At 38.4% G+C, this 23,080-nt stretch overlaps 1 protein-coding gene across 2 annotated transcripts in view; it reads left to right on the forward strand.

The window, feature by feature from the left end:
• The first annotated feature begins 352 nt into the window (after positions 1-352).
• Positions 353-23,080, forward strand: part of RNF111 (ring finger protein 111) — a 108,183-nt gene continuing 85,455 nt past the window's right edge. For both annotated transcript variants that reach the window (XM_036255859.1, XM_036255867.1), the window contains exon 1: positions 353-589. The gene's annotated coding sequence lies outside the window, so the exon portion shown is untranslated. The remainder of the gene's footprint in view (positions 590-23,080) is intronic.

Genomic DNA, 23,080 nt, shown 5'->3' on the forward strand with positions numbered 1-23,080 from the left:
AAGGAGTTCCTGTGGGGCCAAATTAGGCATTCTGAAGCCAAACCGGGTGAGCTGGGCCGAACCAGACGCTGCCGCTCGTACAGCTTTGGTGGCGGTGACAGACGCTGCTCTTGACTATAGGGGCCTATTAGGCCGAGATCTGAATCGCAGATCACTGGCTCTCGACACATCCTCTTCCACCCTTATATCTCCTGTCTTCCGTACTGGGCCAGTGATTCCAGGACCCTAGGAAGACGGTGGCTAATGATTAAGGTGAGGGGGCTAGGGGGGAGGGGATCGATTGGAGGCCGCGCGTGCGCGCAACGGGGGAGGGGCCGGCCTGGAGGGGAGAAAGAGGAAGGGCTGCGGCCGCGGAAGGCTGGGGTCGGCGACCGGCGGGTTGTTGCTGGTTGCGTCGTGACTTCGGGTCTGGGTCTCCGCAGATTTGTTGGAGCAAAGCATTCGCCTGACACACCCACACTCTACACTCCACACCCCACACAGAAGGGAGTGTGGGTGAGGGGATTTCTTTTTTAATTCTCCCTGGAGTCTTAGGATGGGGGCTGAGGACCGAGGCGTGGGAGTGCGATTTGACAATGGAGTGATGAAGGTAACGCACCCGGGGTGTTGGACGGCGCTAAGTCAGCCCTGACGGTTGGGGAGTTGCCTCCTTCTGTGATCAAGGAAACGTCGTCTGCGGAACAGCAGAAATAAGACGCGTCAGATTTTGTATAGCGTTGGCTTGGTCATTAAAAAAGAAGGTTGATATTTTTATTGTCTAGATAATTTGTCAGTGGCAGTGCTGTGGTGGAAATAGCTGTTCTATACTGCAGAAGCAGAGGTTTTTCACAATAGTTATTAAGTAGATTATAGTAAATCTTTACAGATACTTTTTAACGCAAGTCTAAGTTCTGACGTTTTAAAAAGTACCAGGAAGTGTAGGGTATTCATTTAATTTGTTCATGTTCCTAGTGTGGAGTGACTCCAATATATTGTATGCTTGCTTTCCTGTTTCTTGATTTATATGCAGTATGAATTTAGGACTCTGGAGTGGTAAGATGCCAGCTGACATAGACTTTTATAGCTCTTACAGTTTTTGGACCTGTCAATCCAAACTATTTCATTTGGTAGTTTATGTTTAATTTTATTGTTTGTGGACCTCTTGAACCAAAAAGAACAGACTAGGTTAAATAAAAGCTTAAGTTCCATTTCCTTTCCCATTTTTGTTTGTCATTGCTTTCAAAGGTTAGAAGGTAATTTCATTATTACATAGAAGTTATTTAATACTGGTTTTACTTAGCTTTATTAGGGTGAAGAGCTACATTTTGATAGTTTGTTACTGTACATGTTTTCTAAAAATTTTCCTCTCATTATAAACCACGTTTTTCATATTTAACAATAGTCTTTGGTTGTGTTTGTTAGACAAAACAGATAGGATGAGAAAGAAGACTTTTTACTCTAAAAAGAATCTTAAACTTTTTTTTTAAGCCTTGAATTATGTTAATTTAGTCTATCCTCTTGTCCTTTAACCTTGGACAGATGATTTCTCTCTCCTGCTTTTTTACCGCCTGAGATTCAGAGTAATTTTCTAAGAACTAGTAAGGGTATTTATGAATTGGTCTGAACAGTATTGTATGGAAAACTAGAAAGAGTAGAGTCTCTCCCTCTGGGTGCTATATCTTACGTGTGTGGATTCTTCTATCACTTTTTTCATTTCGTTTGGTTTCTTGTTGGTCACTTGCAGTTAGCTCTTTAACTAGAGTTGGCTTTTGAAGAAAGATATAATCAAAATTTCATTTTGGTGGAGCTTACATCTTGACAGATTTCGCTTCAGTACTTTATTTCCACAGGTAATTGAAAAAGAGCTATACAGGTGTTTAAAATAAGAGACCAGCAATTTACATGTCTAAAGCAAGGAATAGTCAGTAGATATTTCTAAATAGTTTTAATATAAAATGTAAAATGTGAAGTAAAAAACTCATTGAATCAGCCCTGGCCGGTTTGGCTCGGTGGTTAGAGCATTGGCCCTCGGACCAAAGAGTCGCGGGTTTGATTCTGGTCAAGGACATGTACCTCGGTTGCAGTTCATCCCCAGATCTGGTCTATGTGTTTCTCTCACATCGATGTTTCTCTCTCCCTCCCTCTCTATCTGAAGAATAGTTGAAAAATGTCCTCAGGTGAGGATAAAAATAAAAACAATTTACTGAATCAAATTAGTTAGATTTTTTAGATGTTTCCTTTATTATTTTGTCAAAAAAAGGATTTCTGTAACATGCTTTACTTAGAGAATAATTATATGTCCCCCTGTTTTGACATTTCCCCCTATGGGCTAGGACTTCAATTAGGGGAAAAAATGACAGTACTAAAAATGATAGTAATTAAAATATGTTATCATTTGACATTAACATTCTGTGTGTGAACATTAACTTATAGGGCTAGAGATAAGAGATCGAGATTTAAGATTTGGCTTTGCTGTTCACTAGATCTGTGACTTTATTGTTAACCACCCTGGGCTTCAGCTCTCTCTCAACTATTAAATGAGAAGTATGGGATAGATAACTCTAATTTTCTCTAGGTCCCAAATGTAATGGTTTGTATTTTTACTTAGGTGTTTTTGGTATTCATTGTTGCATTCATTATGATCCAATCCCCAGAAAGAAATGCTATACTGAGACCGAATTCCTTCATGATACATACTCTATATTAGGAAAAAAACTATGATAAAGCCATGGTTATTGTTCCAGGTAATGCTTCTGTCCCATTGTAGCTATTTCTCATGATTTACTAGCTCTCATATGATACTGAAAAATGAAACTTTGTTTTATTCCTGGTAATGCTCTTTAAATCATCCTGAATAATTTTTCTTTCAGGAACCTATGATCACTGTTCAGTAAAAGTCCAGAATTAGCCCAGGCCGGTTAGAGCTTTGGCTTACGGACCAGAGAGTCCTGGGTTCGGTTCCCACTAAGGGCACATGCCTCTGTAGCAGTTTGCCCCAGCCCCAGTTGGGGTCGTGTGGGTGGCAACCACTTGATGTGTCTCTCTCGTGTGGATGGTTCTCTCTCTCTCCCTCCCCCTCCCACTCTATCTGAAGATAAATGCAAAAAAAGTCCAGAATTACATTGAAATGTCATATACCTCTGTTCTTTCTTTCCTGTATGCCACAGATTCTTGGTAACAGCTGGCCCAGGTTTCTACAGATACTCGATTTAAACCATTACATGAGGAGTGAGCAACAAATATTGAAAAACAAATTACTGAGCTTATATTTTATTTTTTATTTATTTATTTTTAAATATGTTTTTATTGCCCTGGCCAGTTTTGCTCAGTGGCTAGAGCAGCAGCCTGCGGTCCAGAGAGACCCGGGTTCGATTCCCGCTAAGGGCACATGCCTTGGTTGCAGTTTGTCTCCGGCCCTTGTTGAGTTGTGCGGGTGGCAGCCACTCGACGTGTTCCTTTCGCATCGATGTTTCTCTCTCTCTCTCTCTCTCTCCCACTCTATCTGCAAAAAAAAAAAAAATGTTTCTATTGATTTTTTTTTAGAGAGAGAGATGGAGAGACAGACAGAAACATTGATGTGAGAGAGAAACATTGATCGGCTGCCTTCTGCGCACTCCCTCCTGGGGATTGAGCCCACAACCTGGGCATGTGCCCTGACCTGGAATCGAACCAGGACCTCTCAGTCCATGGGACAATGCTCAGTCCACTGAGCCACACCAGTTGGCTTAGCTTACATTTTAAATAGAGGTATTGCATTATTTAGTCACTTGGTAAGTATATGTTGAATGTTTCATGTTCTTGGCATTGTTCTTAGTCTATAGTGAAGAAGGTACTCTGTCCTCAAGGAGTGGATATTCTACAGAGGGAAACAGCTAATAAACAGAGTAGTTTTAGGTAGTCTTGAGTGACATAAAGAAAATAGGACCATGTAATGGAGAATGAATGGGAATGGAGTTCTAGTATGGATTGAGTGGTTAGAGAGGGCCTTTTTAAAGGTAATATTTGATTTGCGATCAATGACTGGAAAGAATCAGCCTTAGTGACAATCTGGAGGAAGAATGCTACAGACAGGGAACAGTAAATGCATTAAATTGGGTTTGATTCTGGAGAATCGACAAGTGAAAACTGGTTTGTTAGGCTTTTTCATAATTGCTGATAGATAATTTAAAAAGACAGGTTAAAAATATTTTAAGTGTAGCAACCAAATGTACTGTGTTGATCTTGTTTAAATCCTAACTCAAACCAATAAAGGAATTTTTAAAACACTTTGGGAGAAACTTGAATGGGGATGAGTATTAGATGATATCAAGGATTTATTATTCATTTTGTTAGGGATGATAATGGCATTATGTTTATATAAGAATATGCCCATATTTTTTAGAGTTGGAGACTGAAGAATGAGGAAGAGAAATAAGATGTCTGGTATTTGTTTAAAAATACTTTTGAGCAAAAAAAAAAAAAAAGAGGGGGGGAAGATGAGCTAAATGAAGCAAGTGTGGCATAATCTTGATAATTGTTGGATTGGGGTAGTAGGTATGTGGGTATTAATAATGTTCCCTGCTTTTTGTGAGTTTTGAAAATGTTCTTGTTTAGAAATGTATTTAAAATAACTTATACCAGCATTTATTCAACAAATATGAGTGTTATATTTCAGACACTGTGTCAATGCTTGAGTTAAAACAAAGGGCAGGACCTTTTGGCCTGCCTATGAGGAGCTTATGGTTTGCTGGAGGAAGGAGGAGTCCCTCAGCTTGTACTGTGTTAATGTAAAATTGCAGATTTTTGTGCAGAGAATACAGGATCAGCAGCCTAGTGTTTTATGTGGTTTCTTGAAAAGTATATTTTTTCAGAGAATCAAAAGTTGAAGAAATTCTGTATGGAGCTAGCAATGTGCCAGTCTGAGTTACTGTTGTAGTCATTTCCCTTACTGGTATGTACTATAGGACATAAGAATAAATCACTCACTTTCACCATCTTTTCATATCCCAGTTTGCCTTTATTTAAATTTTTTGTTTTGATATAATTTCAAATGTACAGAAAAGTATAAAGTAGTATTGAGAACTCTTAAATACCCTATACTCAATTACCAGTTTTTTTACATTTGTCACATTTGCTTTCTCTTTCTCTTTTCTGCCAATTCATCTCTAACTATTCACTGTGTATTGTATTCATTTGCATTATTATAGTACAGTTACTAAACTCAGGAGATTTAAATTTAACATTGATAATATGAAACCTTTATCTAATCTATAGATTCTATTCCAGTTTGTCAATTTGTCCCAATAATAGCATTTGTTTTTTTTTTTAAAGGAATATATATATTTTTTAAACTTGATGGCACATGGATTCTACTACTATTTATTTATTTATTTATTTATTTATTTATTGGTACGTGCCCCTAATGGGAACCAAAACCGGGACTCTCTCTCTGGTCCACGGGCCAACGCTCCAACCGCTGAGCCAAACCGGCCAGGGCTAAGGAATATTCTTTTTAAAAAAATTTTTTTTTCCTTTATTGATTTTAGAGAGGGAGAGAGATAGAAACATGGATGAGAGAGAACATTGATTGGCCACCTCCTGTGTGCCCCTCTCTGGGGATCGGGCCCACAACCTGGGATGTGTCCTGACTGGGGACCGAACCAGCGACCTCTTGGTGCATAGGGTGATGCTCAACCACTGAGTCACACTGGCTGGCTGGATGCATTTGTTTCTTTGTTGCATTTTACTTATAGGATCCAGTCTGGATTGCAGATTGGGTTTAGTTATCATAACTTAGTTGCCTTTAATCTGAAATAGTAGCTTAGCCTTTCTCTTTCATCACATTACCATTTTTGAAGAATATAGGCTATACATTTTATTATTATTATATTTTTAATTCTCACCCAAGGATATTTTTCTATTTTTGTTCAGATAGAGTGGGGTGGGGGGAGAGAAACATTGATGTGAGAGAGAAATATTGACTGGTTGCCTCCTGCACAACCCCAACTAGGGCCGGGGATGAACCGCAACCAAGGTACGTGCCCTTGACCAGAATCGAACCTGCGACTCATTGGTCCGCAGGCTGACGCTCTAATCACTGAGCAAAACTGGCCAGGGTTGAGCTATATATTTTATAGAATATTCTTCAGTTTGGATGTGTCTAATATTTCCTCTTAATTAGATTCAGGTTAAACATCCTCAGTCAGGGATTTTATATTCTTGTCAGGTATGATACAGAAGCATATGTCATTGGTCTGCTGATGTTAATTTTTAATTACTTGGTCACGATGTTGTCTGGTTTCTGTACAGTATAGTTATTATTTTTTCCTCTTGCACGTAATAAATGATCTGTGTGAATAACTTTGAGATAGTCCAGATATCTTGCTTCTAAGAAATCAGACCTTCTGTATCCTCATTAAATTTGTTTCCAGGATTTAGCATATATTGATGATTATTGCCTGTACTGCTCTTGACTTTGATGATTGCAAAATGGTTATTTTTCTTGAGTAAAATTTTTTTCTTCATTGATTTTAGAGAGAGAGGAAAGGAGAGGGAGAGAGAGAAACATCAATGACAGAGAACATCCATTGGCTACCCTCCACTGGGGATTTGGCGTTCAACCTGGGCATGTGCCCTGACTGGGAATCAAACAGGTGTCACCTCTTGGTACATGGGTCAATGCTCAACCTCTGAGCCACACAGGCTGGGCCAAAATGGTTATTTTTCTAACTCCTCCATCTTCTCTACCTTACCAGTAGGTATTCTGTTGTAGGAAGAAGCATCCGTTTATCTATCTCTTATCAACATGGATATGTGTACTTTTATTTTATTCAGTGAATTATAATCCATTACTGCTTTTATTTTATTTTTTATGATCAAATTGTCCCAGATTTGTACACTGGGAGCTTCTTTACCCTGGTTCTCGTGTCTTTTTGACATAATTTTTTAATTTCTCTTAGTATTTTCTTTCTTTCTAGCACATCAAGGTGTTCCAAGCTTATCTTTTTTTTCTTGTTGTTAATCCTCATCTTAGGATATTTTTCCCATTGATTTTTAGAGAGTGGAAGAAGGGAGGGAGGGAAGGGAAGAGAGAGAGAGAGAGAGAGAGAGAGAGAGAGAGAGAGAGAGAGGGGAACATCACTGTGAAAGAGACACATCAATTGGTTACCTCTTGTGTACATCCTGACTAGGGTGGGGATTGAACCTGCAACGCAGGTAGTGTTCTTTTACTGGGAATTGAACCCATAATCTTTGGTGCTTGGGTCAGTACTCTAACCACTCAACCACACTGGCCAGGGCCCAAGCTAATCTTGATCCTTTTTGTGTCCATCCTGGAACTAGCCATTCTCCATTTAGAGCCCTTGTTCCATTTAGTGGGGAATCCAACTTGTTTTTGAGTTTGCTATATATATATAGTAATAATCTCTTCTTTCCTGTATCAGGACATCCTCTGGGAAACAAATTGGATTTTGATAATGGGTTTATATTTCTGTAAAGATTTTGTTTTTGAAGTAATAATTGCATAAGAGTTAGCAGTTTATTGTATTTACAAAAAAAACCAACTATTTTTACATACTTTTTAATTAAATTTATTGGGGTGACATTGGTTAATAAAATTATATAGGTTTTAGGTGTATAGTTCTATAATACATCATCTGTATATTGTGTGTTCACCACCACAAGTCAAATCTTAAAAAAGCAACTGTTTTCTTCTGTCTTTTCAAGTAAGTGATTCTGATTTGATCTTAATTGTGATTAAAATGATATAGAAAGAATAAAAAGAAAAGGTTATTTTACTTTGTGTTACTTTGTGTGTGTGTGTGTGTAGGTGTGTGTGTAGGGGAGGGTTTAACCACTTACCTAGTTGTTTAAAAAAAAACTACTTAAGGTTTACATACTTAAAATTGTTTTTTTTGTTTGTTTTGTTTTATTCCTCATCCGAGGATATTTTTCTATTTATCATCAAATAGAGTGGGAAGGAGGGAGAGAGAGAGAGACAGAGAGAAACATCGATGTGATGGAGCCACATCAACTAGTTGCCTCCGTGTCACACGACCCGACTAGGGCCGAGGACGAATTGCAACCCAGGTATGTGCCCTTGACCGGAATTGAATCCACACTTATTGGTCTGAGGGCCGACGCTCTAACTGCTGAGCCAAACTAGCCAGGACATATTTAAAATTGTTTTTTTTTTTTTTTTGCTTTTACCTTCAGATAGAATGGGAGGGAGAGAGGGAGAGACATTGACGTGAGAGACACATCGAGTGGTTGCCACCCACATGACCCCAACTGGGGCACGTGCCCTTAGTGGGAACCGAATCCAGGGGCCTCTCTGGTTCGCGGGTTCATGCTCTAACCATTGAGCAAAACCGGCCAGGGCTAAAATTGTTCTTAAGTCGTAACACTTTCTGGTCTGAAGGAAATTGTTTTTTTTTTTTTTATCCTCACCTGAGGACACTTTTTCATTTTTTGTTCAGATAGAGCAGGAGAGAGAGAGAGAGAGAGAGAGAGAAACATCGATGTGAAAGGGACACATCGAGTGGCTGCCACCCGCAGGACCAACCAGGGCCGGGGACAAACTGCAACCGAGGTACATGCCCCCAGCGGGAACCGAACCTGGATCTCTCCGGACCGCAGGCCGACACTCTAACCGCTGAGCCAAACCGGCCAGGGCGGAAATTGTTGGTTTTTAACCAGCTTTTTATTATTATTATTATTATTATTATTATTATTATTATTATTATTTAATCCTCACCCGAGGATCTTTTTTATTATCTTTAGATAGAGCAGGAGGGAGGGGGAGAGAGAGAAACTTCCACATGAGAGACATATCGACTGGTTGACTCCCTCACGACCCGGACCAGGACCGGGGATGAAAGGCAACCAAGGTATGTGCCCTTGACCGGAATCCAACCCGTGACTCCATTGGTCCTCTGGCCAATGCTCTGCTGAGCCAAACTGGCCAGGGCTTAACTAGCTTTTTAAATAGAAAATTTTAATTATCATATAGACTGATATTGCTGTATTAGTGGAATCTCACTGGCACATTATTTTAGGCAGTTACTTTTACATTTTGGTATAGTTTACAGACATTCTCTCACCTGTACATGAGTATATCCTTGATTTATTTATCTTTTTTTTTATCCTCACCCGAGGACACTTTTCCATTTTTTGTTCAGGTAGAGTGGGAGGGAGAGAGAGGAACAGAGAGAGAGAGAGAAACATCGATGTGAAGGGACACATCGAGTGGCTGCCACCCACACGACCGACCAGGGCCGGGGACAAACTGCAACCGAGGTACATGCCCTTAGCGGGAACCGAACCTGGGTCTCTCAGGACCGCAGGCCGACGCTCTAACCGCTGAGCCAAACCGGCCAGGGCGATTTATTTATCTTTTAAAGCTAACATTTGTGTTTTTCCAGAATGAAAAACATTTTGAATGATACTTATTTTTGAACAAGTTAATATTCGTACATGGTTTAAGAAGTTGGTTCCAAAAAGCTTATACTGGAATACAGCAATCCTCTATGCAACCCCTCCTAATACCCTAGGTCTACTTCCTAAGCAGAAACACTTTCAGCTCTTAAAATTTTCTTTTCTGGTTTTTACCTTCATATTTCAGAATAGTTAGCTTATATGTCTACTTAGTCACTTTTGATGTCAATTTTTGCCTTTTAAAAAATTATTTAATTTTTAAAGATAAAAGTAACACATACAAATATTACTAAATTCACAAGATACAAAGGGTATACAGGGAAAAATAAATCCATGTCTTCCTACTACCCAGTGTTTTTTCCTGGACCTGTATCTTCTCATTATTTTACATATACCTACAAAACAGTTTTCACTGTGTGGTCTGGATTCTTTTTTTTTTATCCTCACTCAAGGAAATTTTTTCATTTCTTGTTCAGGTAGAGTGGGAGGGAGAGAGAGAGAAACATCATCATGAAAGGGACACATCGAGTGGCTGCCTCCTACATGACCAACCAGGGCCGGGGACAAACTGCAACCGAGGTACGCACCCATAGCGGGAACCGAACCCGGGTCTCTCTGGATTGCAGGCCGATGCTCTAACCGCGGAGCCAAACCGGCCAGGGCGCGGTCTGGATTATTAAGGAGGTCTTCAAATATTTCAGGTCTGCTAGGTTAAAACTATGTCATAGGACAGTAATACTAAGTTCTTTGCTGCTAATCTATGTTGACATTTGCATTGATGAGGTAAACACAGTGGTGGGTAAAACTGCTGGCCCTGCAATGCATATCAAGACAGTGGCAAAAACTGTACTAATAATCATTATATTCGTCAACTCCACACATTTATGGGGGGAAAAGGTTTCATTTAAGAATGTCCTTTATGAACCAGTAAAACTTGTTAATTTTATTAATCTTGACTCTTGAGTACATGTCACAAAACAGGAAGAATGTTGTAAAGTGCTTCTGCTGCATACCCAAGTATGATGCTGTCTTGAAGAAAAATACTTGTGTAATTGACTTGCAAGCTGGGGTAGCCAAACTAGTGTTGCTTTTTCTTGAAACACTATTTTTACTTGAAAGAATGATAAACTATGGTATTTAGACTCAGATATTTGTACATATTTTCTCAAAAATAAGTGAAGTGAGCCTGTCACTTTAGGGAAAACAACTGTCAATTTATTGCCAAGATAACATTCAGGCTCTTAAGCAAAAATTAGAATTTTGGAAAACATACCTGCCACCATGAGCTTGGCAGCTTCTTGGGACCTTTCTGATATTAATGGTGATATTAACAATTGTGAAATTTTTTTTTTTTTTTTTTTTTTTTTTGCTGTTGTGTAATGAAATATATCTATCAGTGTTTGGAAAGATGTGCATAACTTGGGCCAACATTTTTCAAATGACCAATGCATGATATTACAAAATCATGCTGTGGCTGAAAGACCTACTTAAGTGTAAGATAGAGTAATAGTTTTCTAATGAAATGGTATGGAAAGTTTCATTGAAAATGGTTTTCGATTCCACATTGTAACTAACCTTTACAAAGTTATACTTATTAAGTTTTGATGTAGTATCAAGGAAGAGCATTATCCACACTTATCTGAAAAGGTTATTAAAAATATTCTGTCCTTTTTAACTATATATTCATGTGGAGCTAGATTTTCTTATTAGATTGAATACAGAAGCAGATATAAGAATCCAGTTTTCTTTTAGTAAGCCAGACATTAAAGAGGTTTGTAAAAATGTATAGCAGTGCCATTCACTCTTCTCAATATTTTGGGAAAATATATTCATAAATGTTACTTCTATTAGCATGTAATGGGCTAATTGTTGCTGTTTTTAAATAATAAATTTTTGAACATTTATTAACTTTTTATTTTCTAATACTATATCTATAGTTATAACCTACATAATAAAAGCTGTTTGGGTTTCTCAATTATTTTTAAGAGTACGTACATACTGACATCCCTCAGAAGAGGAGGTGGGGGGGTGGGAAGAGATAAACCACAGAACTTATGTGCATGTACGCATAACCAATGGACATGGACAACAAAGCCGGGGATGGGGCAGGGGTGGGGTGTGGAGGGGGGTGCCAGTGGGGTAAAAAAGGAGAAACATCTGTAACAACAAAAAAAGAGTACATAGAGTTTCACAAGTCAGAACTGCATTATGTTTTGACTGCTTATGGAAAAGGAGTTCACATTTCTCTCTTCACCCTTTCTCCTAGTATAGTTGTATCACCATTTTAGATTATTTAAAGAAGCAATTCAGCATTATTTATTGAATGCCAACTATGTGTTCTATGCTCTGGGACCACATAGTAGTGATGAAAACAAAGACTCAGCCCTAGTGAGAAAACAAGTAAATTTTACAAATGGTGAATATGAACTAACTGAGCTGCAAAAAGAAGTTAAGGGATGCGCTAGCCTTTTAACTATAAGGTGGTCAGGAATAGTCTCATGGTTAAGGAAACATCTAAGCATAGACTTAAGCAGGGGGAGACAGAGAGAGAGAGAGAAAGAGAGAGAGAGAGGAGGAGGAGGAAGAAGAAAAGAGAGTGAGAAGGCATGAGCGCCTGAACCATGGGCCAGCTTTCTGGATATCTGGGATACAAGCATTCTGGGCCGATTGAATAATAATAGCATGTTTGGCCTGCTCATGGAATAGCCAAGAAGCTGTGGCTGTAGTAGAGTGGATGAGGGGAATGGTAGTCTCGGAGGACAAAGATAGCAAAAGCTTCTGTCCTTCAGTTTTAGGAAATATTTTTGTATTAGCTTTGGTAATTTCTTAGTCATTTTTCCTCTGTTCTGCTGTCAGTTACATGATAGGATTTTGTTGCTATCTCTTACTTGCTTTTATTGGTGCATTTACACTTTTTTTCTTTTGTCAATTTAGTGGAGATTGTAAGGAAATTTGAGATGAGGATATGTGTATAATTTATCATGTTTAAACAAGATGTGAACTTTTGCTTTTGATAAATATAACAATTTTAACAGGAACAAGTTATGTTATTGATACGGAACTGGACTCTTTTCCCAATTTTTAGTGGTAAAATTATATTTAATATGTACATTTTTATATATGCAGTGAATAAGTTTACAAAGCCTAAGTTTGATTAAGAAAATGATGTGATACAATAATTTTAATTACAGAACATCTACAGAATGTGATTTATAATCATGGATTTGATTGTATTTTCTATGAAATCACATTTCTTTAAAGAACTACATATAGTACTGGATAAAATTGGCCATTTTTTTTTTCTTAACCATCTTCCTGTCTGCTATTCCTCTGATAGCCTTTATTATTAATCTTACTTTTAAGCACTAGCTCTTAACTTCTGAGAGGTTTCTTTTTCAGAATCGATAGCTCTTCCTTCTGTTTTCCCATAGTATTTGGTTCTTGTAGCAGTTATTACATTTTAGTAGAACTTTAAGATTCTCCCACTGTAGAGCCTAAGTAAATTGCTATGGTAAATAGAATAATTTTAAGTAAAAGTAAGATTATGGCCCTGGCCAGTTTGGTTCAGCGGTTAGAGTGGCAGCCTGCGGTCCAGAGAGATCTGGGTTCGGTTCCCGCTAAGGGCGCATATCTCGGTTGCAGTTTGTCCCTGGCCCTGGTTGGTCGGGCGGGTGGCAGCCACTCGATGTGTCCCTTTCACATCGATGTTTCTCTCTCTTCTTCTCTCTCCCTCCCACTCTATCTGAACAAAAAATGGAAAAATGTCCTTGGGTGAGGATTAAAAAAAAAAAGATTATGGGAACTGAAGTCACATAAATGGCTTTTTCCTTTAGTTTTGGAAAAAGAGATCAAAACCAACAACTTATATAAGAATTGAGATCCAGATGTTTGTGTCATACCTTAGGCAAGTCTGTAAACCTCTGTTATGTGGAGATGATAGTTTGTAGTGAGGATAAAATGAAATAAAAACATGGCACATAGTTCCTTTCTTTCAGGCTTTACCTGATCTGGCCCTTGACCACCTCGGATCCCTTCTCCTTTCCTCCCACTCTCCTTTTTCTGTTCTTTGCACATGTTAGGCCTATTCCTGCTACATGATCTTTCCTTACTGTGTCCTTTGCCAGGAATGCTCTTCCTCTTGGAACGGTGTGGCTTGGCTGACTGGTGGCTGGTTCCTTCTCCTGATTCAGGACTTCAGCATCTTAGCAAGGAATCTTTTGATGGTCAGCCCTTACCATTTTTTTTTTTTCTTTTTATCCTCACCCGAGGACATTTTTCCATTTTTGTTTAGATAGAGTGGGAGGGAGAGAGAGGAAGAGAGAGAGAGAGAGAAACATCGACATGAAAGGGACACATCAAGTGGCAGCTTCCCACACAACCCCAACCGGGTCGGGGATAAACAGTAACGGAGGTACGTGCCCTTAGTGGGAACTGAAATCTGGGTCTCTATGGACGGTGGGTCGACACTCTAACTGCTGAGCCAAACAGGCCAGGGCTGTTTTATTTTCTTAATAGCACATATTTCTCTCTAAAATTAACTTGATTGTTTGTCTTTCTATGCCTTGTTTGTCCTCATTTGCATGTAATTTCCATGAAAGCAAGGACTTGCTATATCCTGTTCATGGCTGATCCCAGTGCCTAGAACAGTACCCAGCTTATCATAGGCTCATAATAAATATTGAATGAAAACAATAAATAAGTAATAAATGTTAACTAATGTATTGTCAATGCTATTGTATTTTCTAAAGTATTAATAAGCTGCCCTGGCTGGTGTAGCTCATTTGGTTGGAGTGTTGTCCTTTGCACCGAAGGGTCGCAGGTTCAATTCCTGGTCAGGGCACATGCCTAGGTTGTGGTTTGATCTTTGGGGAGCTTGCTAGAGGCAACTGATCGATGTAGCTTTCTCACATCGATGTTTCTCTCTTCCCCCTTTTCCTTCCTCTCTAAAATCAGTCAATAATAAGCTACTGTAAAATTAAGTTTTGTTACCTGGGTGACATTTCCAGATTCTGGTCTGATTCCAGGTGCTTGAGATGGAGAAAATTTGGATAACCTAACTTGGCTTTATCCTGTTTGCCGTAGCTGAGTTGATCTTTTTCTTTTTTTTATCCTCACCCGAGGAAATTTTTCCATTTTTTGTTCAGAGAGAGTGGGAGGGACGGAGGAAGGGGGGGGGGGGAGAAACATCGACGTGAAAGGGACACATTGAGTGGCTGCCACCCACACGACCCAACCAGGGCTGGGGACAAACTGCCGCCGAGGTACGTGCCCTTAGCGGGAACCAAACCTGAGAATCTCTGGACCGCAGGCCGAAGCTCTAACTGCTGAGTCAACCCGGCCGGGGCCTGAGTTAATCTTTCTGAAACCCTCTTCTTAGACTCTTGGACTTACCCATTTTATTCCACTGTGAATGAATATTTTTCTTATTAGAGAGCAGTTCTGGATAGCAGTTCCAAGGCCTGGACTGACTTTTAAATCATCTTCCTTTGTCTTGAACAAGCTTTAGTTTAAAATATTTTTTTCTTTTCTCTCATCTTTATTAACCCTGTGTTACTTTTTCTAATTATTTAGAAGAACTCACAGTTTATGTATACTGAAACCAAAATTCTGAAGATTGCCCCCAAAATATTTAAGTAAATGTGTGTAGGCTGGACATGCATATATCCCATTATTAGGGTTAGGATGACAGTATTTTTCTAGAATAGGAAACGTTTTGGGACAGGGTGGCATATTAACTATCTTTTTTTTATCCTCACCCGAAGACATTTTTCAATATTTTGTTCAGACAGAGTGGGAGGGAGAGAGAGAGAAACATCCATGTGAAAGGGACACATCGAGTGGCTGCCACCCGCACGACCAACCAGGGCCGGGGACAAACTGCAACCGAGGTACATGCCCTTAGCGGGAACCGAACCCGGGTCTCTTCGGACGCAGGCGGACGCTCTAACCGCTGAGCCAAACCGGCCAGGGCTTAACTATTTTTTTAATTGTCACTTTGAGCAGTGACTGGGGGCCAACAACAACAAAAAAAACCAAAGAAGATTTGAGTAAAGTAATGCCATTAGCACACAGAAAAATAAATCCTTGGTTCCCCAAACCAGTATCCTACAATTGTTTAATAGCTTACTATTTTTGTTTCTTGCCACAAGGATTTTAACTTCACTCTCTGAATGCACAGATCCATGGAAGACAAAAACATTTAGTCAGAGTAATCTTGCAAATCCTCGAAGTTGCCCATAAAATATAAAACACAGACATACCATCTCTCAAAGTCCAACACACTATTTTTCCTTTAGTATTGAAGAAAATCACATTTTATTGTTAAACACCAGATGAAGTAGAAGTCTGTGTTTATGGTCCATGTTTTCCGAAAAATAAATGACTCTAAACATTATAGTCTGACAGCACAGCAAGATGCTGCCATCATGAGAGGCACATGGGAAGTGAGACCAACTCGAGAGCAGTAAAATTTTATCATTTTGTATTCATCCTGGGCATATAATCATTGAGCAGCAGAATAACAAGCATAATCTTCATGGTTTAAATTATTTTTTTCTTGTCTTCATATAGTTGAATTCACACTGGATGTGCTCTCTATCCAGAAGTGTTCTCTCTGATCTAATTTTCAGTATGCCTTTAGCTTCAGTCGTTAAAATGTTAGCCACTCTTCCTGGTTTTTCCTCTTAGGACTCTTGTTCTCATTCCTTAGAAGATGCTCTTTAACATATAGGCAGAGCAAAAACAACTGTTACCTAAAACTTTTTGGACTTCATTCAAGGATAAATTGTTTCCTTGGGCAGTTTGACTTGCCACATTAGACCCTACATTCTCAGGGCAGCTGCCAGCTTTCTGAACTAGTTTTCTGTTATTTATTTTGTTACCCTAACCTTTGCTTTGGGTCTTTAACTACTCAGGGTGTTGTTCTGATCTTCAAGAGGTTCACTCAAATAAGGTAGATTAGCTAGAAGTGTGTGTACCTAGAGAGTTGAAGGCCTGTTTTTTAAAAAATAAATTCAAAGGGGCCCTGGCCAGTGTGGTTCAGTGTTTAGAGCTTTGATCCTCACACCAGAGAGTCTCGGGTTCAATTCCTGGTCAAGGGCACATACCTGGGTTGCAGGTCAATTCCCAACTCGATCAGGGAGTGTGTGGAAAGCAATCAATCAATATGTCTCTCTCTCAAAATCAATGGAAAAATATCTTCGAGTGAGGATTAATAAAAATAAGTAAATAAATAAAAAATTCAAAGGGAAAGTCGATGTACTTTTTTGCCAGGATGCTTTCCAAAAGCTGGTTGACTCTTCAACTTTAAAAATAATAATAGCCAAAATATGCATACATTATTTTGCTTAAAATATTTAGCAACCCTTTGAGGCACTAAAGATTTCCATTTTTCAAATGAGGACATTTAGGTACATAATGGTTAGTAACTTGCTAAAGACTCACAGCAGTGATGAGGTGAAAGGGATTTAAGTTAATAGGTTTTGAGTCACCTGAGAAAGGAAGTCCAAAATTCAAGGGCTTACCCAGTATTTCTGTATTCCCTTTAAGGAAAACAATAAGGTAATATTGTTATCTCTAGTGGGCATGACTTTTGTGAAAAGAGGGGAAAGGATGGTTATGTTTTATTTGGATGGTGTGCTTAGGAGGGGCGTATAATTTCTTTGTACTTTTTCTGTGTGTTCCGGATTTTCTATAGTGAACATATTTTTAAAAGCAATTTAATTGAGGTATCATTTACATACAATTTAAACCACACATTCTACTGTTATAGTTCAGTGAGTTTGGACAAATGTATATATCTATGTAACCAACACCCCAATCAGGACATAAACATTCCATCACCCTAGAAAGTTTGTTCTTTGCTACACGTTACCTGATCTCCGGCCCCAGGCAAGCATTGATCTGATTTTTAACATTATGGATTAGTTTTGTTTTGTTCTAGAATCTCATATAAAGAGAATTATATAGTATCATTCTTTTGTGTCTAGCTTCTGATCTTCAGGTGTTTTCACTCTAGCATTTTATTTTTTTTTATTTATGTAAAAAAATTTTTTCCCCATTGACACGCTCCTCCCTGTCCTCCCCCCATCATATTAATTTTTTAATTTTATTTTGTATTGAAGTATAGTTGGCATACAATATTATATTAATTTTGGGTCAGGTGTACAACACAGTGATTCAACATTTATATATCTTACGATGTGATCGCTCTAGTATTCTATTGTGAAAAATAAATCTCAAACATATATAAAAGTTAAAAGAATTGTACAGCCCTGGCTGGTTTGGCTTAGCGGTTAGAGCGTTGGCCTGCAGACCAAAGAGTCCTGGGTTCGATTCTAGTCAAGAGCATGTACCTTGGTTGAGGTTTGTCTCGAGCCCTGGTCGGGGTCCTGTGGGAGGCATCCAGTCGATGTGTCTCTTTCACATCGAAATTCCTCTTTCTCTCTCCCCTGCCTCCTGCTCTATCTGAAGATAAATGGAAAAATATCCTCAGGTGAGAATTTAAAAAAAAAAAAGAATTGTACAGTGAACACCCATCTCCCCATCACCTAGATTCCGCAATTAACAATTTGCTATTTGTGCTTGATTACATATCTCTTCATGTATTTGTTTCTTTAACCATCTGTCAGTCAAGCTTATTGGTGGTTTTGTTTATTTGTTTGCATTTTAAAGCAAGTTGCAGACAATGCATTTACCCCTAAACAAATTCAGCTTCTATATCATTAACTGGAGTTGAATATTTACTTACAGTTCTTTGTTTCTTTTTAAAATAGCCTGTCATTCAAAGTTTTTTTGTTTTTTTTTTATCCTCACCCGAGGACATTTTTCCATTTTTTGCTCAGGTAGAGTGGGAAGGAGAGAGAGGAACAGAGAGAGAGAGAGAAACATCGATGTGAAAGGGACACATCGAGTGGCTGCCACCCGCACAACCGACCAGGGCCGGGGACAAACTGCAACCGAGGTATGCGCCCTTAGCGGGAACCGAACCCGGGTCTCTCAGGACCGCAGGCCGACGCTCTAACCGCTGAGCCAAACCGGCCAGGGCTCATTCAAAGTTTTTAAAGTAGAACTTACATATATATAAAATGAAGTGGACAAATTTTAGGTCTGCCATTTATTTATTTATTCATATTTTAGTTTTTAAAAGTATTCTCACCCGAGGACATTTTTCCATTTATTTTCAGAGTGGGAGGGAGAGAGAGAAAGAGAGAGAAACATCGATGTGAGAGAGACACATTAACTGGTTGACATCTGCACAACCCTGACCAGGGCTGGGGACCAAACCGAAACCAAGGTACGTGCCCCTGACCAGAACTGAACCCGCAACTCTTTGGTGTGGGGGCTAAAACTCCAACCGCTGAGCCAAATCAGCCAGGGCAAATTTCGCCAAATCCTTAATCCTTATGAAGAAATGCAACATTACTATCACCTCGGAAAGCTCTCTCTTGCACCTCCTATTCAGTCTTTTTCCCTACCCTTTGTACAACACAACCACTGTTTTGATTTGTGTTTTACACTTTAGACTAGGTTTGCATGTTCTAGAACTTCATATCAGTGGAATCATGTTGATACTTTGTATTGAAGTTCTTTTCCTCAGCAGGATGTTTTATGATTTATCCCTAATGTTCCAGTACTTGTATCAGTAGTTCCTTATTTGTTGCTGCTGTTTGGTGTCCTGTTATGTTTTTGTATCATAATTTGTACATTTACTTATTGGAGATTTGTTTTTACCAAATTTTTGGTTGTTATATGTAAAGGTATGAGCATTCACATGCATATCTTTTTGTGTACCTATGTTTTCAAACCTAGGAATGGTTTGCAGTTCCTAATGTGAAATAACTGGGTCATAGGTTAGCTGTATAAATAATTTTATTAGCAGTTGCGAAAGATTTTTTTGTGTCAAGTTCCAGTTGTGTCACATCCTTGTAACATTTGGTATTTTGGTCTTTTAAGTTTTGGCCTTTTATTGGGTGTACAGTTGTATCTCATTGTGGGTTTTTTGTTGTTGTTAACTTTTAAAAAATATTTGATTGATTTGAGAGAGAGAGAGGAAGGGATAGGGAGAGAGAGATAGAAACATCTCTGGGAGAGAACATCGATTGGCTGCCTCCTGCATGCCCCCCACTGGGGCTTGGGCCCACAACCTGGGCATGTGCCCTGACCTGGAATTGAACTGGACCTCTTGGTGCATGGGTCGACGCTCAACCAGTGAGCCACACAGGCTGGGTTTATTGTGGTTTTTATTTGCATTTCCCTGATGACTAAAGATATTGAATATTTTGACATACTGAACATTTTGACATATACTTATTGGCTATTTATGTTTTGAGATCAACTGTCTATAGTTTTTGGGGTCTGTCTTAAATGATGTAAGAGTTTTACATATAGTTGGATTTAAATTGTATGTTTGTATTTATATATACATATAAATTACGTATATATACTTTGTTTTTAGCTTATTTTTTTTTTAAACTTTAAATTTCTTTATTAATTTGAGAGAGAGAGGAATGGAGAGGGAAAGAGAGATACAAACATTGATGAGAAAGAACATCGATTGGCTGCCTCCTGCATGCCCCCCTCTGGAGATCAGGCCCACAATCTGGGCATGTGCCCTGACCGGAAATTGAACTGGTGGCCTCTTGTTGTATGGGTTGATGTTCAACCACTGAGCCACACCAGCTGGGCTGAAGAGCAGGTTTTCATTTTGATGAAGTCTAGCTCATCAATTTAAAAAAAATGGTTAGTTCTTTTAGTTTTATGAAACCTTTGCCCATGGAATGATCACATAAATATTGTGCTACATTTCTTTCAGAAGATTAATAGTTTCAGTTTTGAGGCTTAAGTCTTTTAAAAAGTTCCTTTTTAAAAAATAGGTTTTTATTTATTTTAGAGACGGGGAGAGAGAGAGCGTAAAACATTAATGTAAGAGAGAGACATCTATTGATTGCCTCCTGTACGGAATGGAACCTGCTACCTGGGTATGTGCCGTGACCAGTGATCTAACTGGTGACCTTTCGGTGCATAGGATGATGCGCAACCAACTGAGCTCACACCATACAGGGCTGGAATCCTTTTTGAGTTACTTTTTGTGTCTGGTGTGAGGCAGGGGTTGAGATTTTTTTCCCATGTGGCTCACCAGTTGTTCTACCACCATTTGTTGAAAAGAATATTTCTTCCTCATTATTTGGCACTCTTATTGAAAATCATTTGATATGTATGCGTCTGTTTCTGGACTCTTCAGTCTATTTTTTATACCAATAGTTCCCTATTTCGATGTGGTTGAGTTTTAATCTGTCATCTTGCTGTTTGTTATTAATTTTCCCATCTGTTTTGTTTTTTTGTATTTTTTTCTTCTCCTGCTCTATTTAGTCTTGCATTTGTGTGTGTGTGTGTGTGTGTGTGTGTGTGTGTAGGAGGGGTTGCATTACGTTTTATTTCTACTGTTGGCTTATTAGCTATACTTAAATGTTTTACTTTTTATTTTTTGTGGTTGCTGTAGGGTTTACACTATGCATCTTTAACTTTTCACAATCTGCCTTCAGGGGAATAATAAACTAACACTATTTTATGTATAAAAAACTTACAACAATCTACTTCTAATTGTTCCACTCCTGTGCTTTGTGTTATTATTTTACTTTTCATGTTACTAGTTTTGGGGGGTTTCTTTGTTCAAATTTTGGGTTTATAGCTAGAGAATAATCCTTGTGAGAGTGATATCTCTGTGAGGGAAGATGCTAGCAGAACTCACTTTATTCCATTCTGCTTTTACAGAAGTGACCAGATGGTGATGATTTATGAAAAAGTCTTTGATAAATTGATAAATTCAAACCAGGAAACTTTGATATTTGGGTCTGAAAACAGGGTTACATTTTATACTGTTTTATAGCATTAGACCAAAATTATAACTTGATGCATTTTTGAGTGAATGTCTATGAATATTACCCAGGTATTGACTTTAGGCAAATTATTTACTGAAAACCATTTAAACATTTTTTTCCGCTTCATCTTTATCTGGATATAAGGTAAACTTAGTTGTAGAACTTTATATTTATTAAAGTTTTTATTTTTAAATGATTTTCCTAATCATTCTAAGCTTTTATTTTCAGGTCCTGATTTTGTTATTCAGTTTATATGTAATTCCTTTTCAGCTTTGTGTCATTTGAGGATATGTTGAACGTTCCACATAACGCCTTCACATGAAATCATGGCTAAAAACAGATTTTGGAATGTATATTATAGGCTAGTTTTTAATTATACATCCTGTTTTATATTGCTGATTTTTATACATTTTTAGATAAGTTTAAATATTCTTTTTTTCTTTACTGATTTGAGAGAGAGAAGAAGGGAGAGGGAGAGAGAGAACATGGATTGGCTGCCTCCCTCATGCTCCCCACTGGGGATTTGGCCCACAACCTGGACATGTGCCCTAATCAAAAATCAAATCGGTGACCTCTTGGTGCATGGTTCGACGCTAAACCACTGAGCAACACTGTCCGGGTTTAGAAAAGTTTTGTGATTAATCTTGATTCTTTTTTAATTTTCAAGAGTATTATAGTTTATAGTTCTTTTCTGCCCACTGAAGGGTAATGAAGTTGATACTGCTGCCTGATTTGAGAGGTAGGGAGCTTGGTGTTAATGTTGAAGGTTAAGGGAGAACATAGGGCTTTAATTCTTATAATGTAGATTCCTCTCTCTGTTTTAATTTGAAACGAATTCTGGAGGAATTTTATAATTCTGTGGGCCTTTGTCTAGTCTTTCATATGCTGAAAAGTATCCTAAGAATTCATCTTATTTCCCTTTTTTGATCCTAACAATAATTTTAGACAACTAGTTGTTTGAAATAGAATGGCACCTTTGAAGATTATATGGTGTCTAATAAGATCGTATGTTGTCTATCAGTCTTTCAGATAACTGATTTTAGGCATTTGTAGGTGTACTTTATCATTAAATATGTAGTTCCAAGAATCTCTGCCATGGAAAATTGGTTAATTAAGTCTCATTTCTTCCCATTTTACTTTTTCCTTTTATTCTTCCTGAAAAACCTTCTTTGGTACACACTCCCCTTCAGAATTGTTTCAGTGCATGCTTCTATCATAACACTTATTTGTATTTTATTTACCTACTGATATGTTTTCCTGACTGCTAGATTGTTACCTCCTAAGGACAGGCCTGTACCTTATTCATTTTTATATTTATACTTTTTGTAGTTATAATATTTGGGACAGTCTGTCACATTGAGATATTCAGGATATGTTTATTGCATGGTGTATTAGTTTGCTAGGGTTTGCCTAACTAAATACCACAGCTTGTTTGGCTTAAACCACAAAAATCTATTTTCTCACAGTTCTGGAGACTAGTCCAAGAACAAGGTATGGGCAAGTTTGGTTTCTCCTGAGTCCTTTCTCCTTGATTTGCAGATGTGTGCCTTCCTGCTGTATCCTTATGGCATCTTTTCTCTGCTTGTCTGTGTTAGTACAGATTTCCTCCTCTTATAAATAATAACATCAGTCAGATTGGATTAGAGCCCACCTATATGACCTTACTTAACCTTAATTAACTCTTTTTTTTTTAATCTTCACCTGAGGATATTTTTCCATCTATTTCCAGACTGAATGGGAGGGAGGGAAAAAGAGACAGAGGGTGGGGGGAGAGAAAGAGAGAGAGGGAGAGAAAGAGTCATCGATGT

The sequence above is a fragment of the Molossus molossus genome, unplaced genomic scaffold (assembly GCF_014108415.1).
Source record: "Molossus molossus isolate mMolMol1 unplaced genomic scaffold, mMolMol1.p scaffold_m16_p_1, whole genome shotgun sequence".
NCBI lineage: Eukaryota > Metazoa > Chordata > Mammalia > Chiroptera > Molossidae > Molossus > Molossus molossus.